General features: G+C 31.9%; 1 non-coding gene across 1 annotated transcript; it reads left to right on the top strand.

The window, feature by feature from the left end:
• The first annotated feature begins 485 nt into the window (after positions 1-485).
• Positions 486-593, top strand: LOC112739320 (small nucleolar RNA R71). The gene has a single exon (XR_003170252.1). It is a non-coding gene; the product is annotated as a small nucleolar RNA R71 (small nucleolar RNA).
• The last annotated feature ends 1,969 nt before the right edge of the window (positions 594-2,562 follow it).

Genomic DNA, 2,562 nt, shown 5'->3' with positions numbered 1-2,562 from the left:
CCACCATTATTAAAGCCTTGTTGAGGCTTTTGATCCTTCCATGAGAAATTTGGATGATTTCTCCATGATGGGTTATAGGTGTTTCCATAAGGTTCACCCATATAATTTACCTCTGCTATTGCAGGGTTTTCAGGATCATAAGCTTCTTCTTCAGAAGATGCCTCTTGAGTACTGTTGGATGCAGCTTGCATTCCATTCAGACTCTGAGAAATCATATTGATTTGCTGAGTCAATATTTTATTCTGAGCTAATATGGCATTCAGAGTATCAATTTCAAGAACTCCCTTCTTCATAGGCGTCCCATTACTCACAGGATTCCTCTCAGAAGTGTACATGAACTGGTTATTAGCAACCATGTCAATGAGTTCTTGAGCTTCTGCAGGCATTTTCTTTAGGTGAATGGATCCACCTGCAGAAATATCCAATGACATCTTAGCCAATTCAGATAGACCATCATAGAATATATCCAGTATGGTCCATTCTGAAAGCATGTCAGAAGGACACTTTTTGGTCAGTTGCTTGTATCTTTCCCAAGCTTCATAGAGGGATTCACCTTCTTTCTGTCTGAAGGTTTGAACATCCACTCTAAGCTTGTTCAGCTTTTGAGGAGGAAAGAACTTGGCTAAGAAAGCCGTGACTAGCTTGTCCCAAGAGTTCAGGCTATCTCTGGGTTGAGAGTCCAACCACACTCTAGCTCTGTCTCTTACAGCAAAAGGGAAAAGCATGAGCCTGTAGACTTCAGGATCTACTCCATTAGTCTTAACAGTATCACATATCTGCAAGAATTCAGTTAAGAACTGAAAAGGATCTTCAGATGGAAGTCCATGAAACTTGCAGTTCTGCTGCATCAGAGAAACTAATTGAGGTTTCAGCTCAAAGTTGTTTGCTCCAATGGCAGGAATGGAGATGCTTCTTCCATGTAAATTGGAATTAGGTGCAGTAAAGTCGCCAAGCATTCTCCTTGAATTATTGTTGTTGGGTTCGGCTGCCATCTCCTTTACTTGTTCGAAATTTTCAATAAGGTTGTCTCTGGATTGTTGTAATTTAGCTTCTCTTAGTTTCCTCTTCAGATTCCTTTCAGGTTCTGGATCAGCTTCAACAAGAATGCCTTTTTCCTTGTTCCTGCTCATAAGAAAGAGAAGAGAACAAGAAAAGAAGAGGAATCCTCTATGTCACAGTAAAGAGGTTCCTTATTGTTAGTAGAAGAAGAAAAGGAATAGGGGTGAAGAAAAATGAAGAATCCAAACACATGGGTAAGGATATGAGCAGTGATGTGAGATGAAGAGAAGTGTTAGTAGATGAATAAATAATTAGAAGGAGATGACGGAGAAGGATTTTTGAAAATTATTTTTGAAAAAGAGTTAGTGATTTTCGAAAATAGTTTTTGAAAAAGGTTAGTAATTTTTCAAAAATTAAAATAAAAAATTAAAATAATTAGTCAATAAAAAAGAAATTTTGAAAAAGAGGGAGGATATTTTCGAAAATTAGAGAGAGAGAGTTAGTTAGGTAGTTTTGAAAAAGATAAGAAACAAACAAAAAGTTAGTTAGTTAGTTGAAACAAATTTTGAAAAGGTAAGGAGTTAGGAAGTTAGAAAAGATATTTTGAAATCAAGCTTTTGAAAAAGATATGATAAGAAGATATTTTTGAAAAGATATGATTGAAATTAGTTTTGAAAAAGGTTTGATTTTTAAAATCACAATTAATGACTTGATTCACAAGAAATCATGAGATATGATTCTAGAACTTAAAGTTTGAATCTTTCTTAACAAGCAAGTAACAAACTTGAAATTTTTGAATCAAAACATTAATTGATGATGTTATTTTCGAAAATCATGTGATAAAGATAAGAAAAAGATTTTTGAAAAATATTTTTATAATTTTCGAAAATAAATAAGAAAAGTGAAAAAGATTTGATTTTTTTTTTCAAAAAGATTTTGAAAAAGATAAGATTTTTAAATTGAAAATTTGATTTGACTCATAAAAACAACTAGATTTTAAAAATTTTTGAAAAAGTCAAATCTAATTTTCGAAATTTTAAGAGAGAAAAAGGGGAAGGTATTTTTTTTATTTTTGAATTTTTAATGATGAGAGAGAAAAAACATGAAAATGATGCAATGCATGAAAATTTTGGATCAAAACAATGAATGCATGCAAAAATGGTATGAATGTCAAGATGAACACCAAGAACACTTTGAAGATCATGATGAACATCAAAAACATATTTTTGAAAAATTTTTAATGCAAAGAAAACATGCAAGACACCAAACTTAGAAATCTTTAATGCTTAGGCACTAAGAATTCAAGAATGCATATGAAAAACATCATACAACACAAAACAATATAATATGAAGATCAATCAAGAAGGTTTTATCAAGAACAACTTGAAGATCATGTTGAATGCAATGCATGAATGCAATTTTCGAAAAATGCAAGATGAGTATGCAATTGACACCAAACTTGAAGTTGACTCAAGACTCAAACAAGAAACACAAAAAATATTTTTGATTTTTATGATTTTATGATTTTTTTTGTATTTTCTTTTAATTTTTTCGAAAATCATT

The sequence above is a fragment of the Arachis hypogaea genome, chromosome 13, assembly GCF_003086295.3.
Source record: "Arachis hypogaea cultivar Tifrunner chromosome 13, arahy.Tifrunner.gnm2.J5K5, whole genome shotgun sequence".
NCBI classification, from domain to species: Eukaryota; Viridiplantae; Streptophyta; class Magnoliopsida; order Fabales; family Fabaceae; genus Arachis; species Arachis hypogaea.
This window is presented reverse-complemented; position numbering and strand designations above follow the sequence as displayed.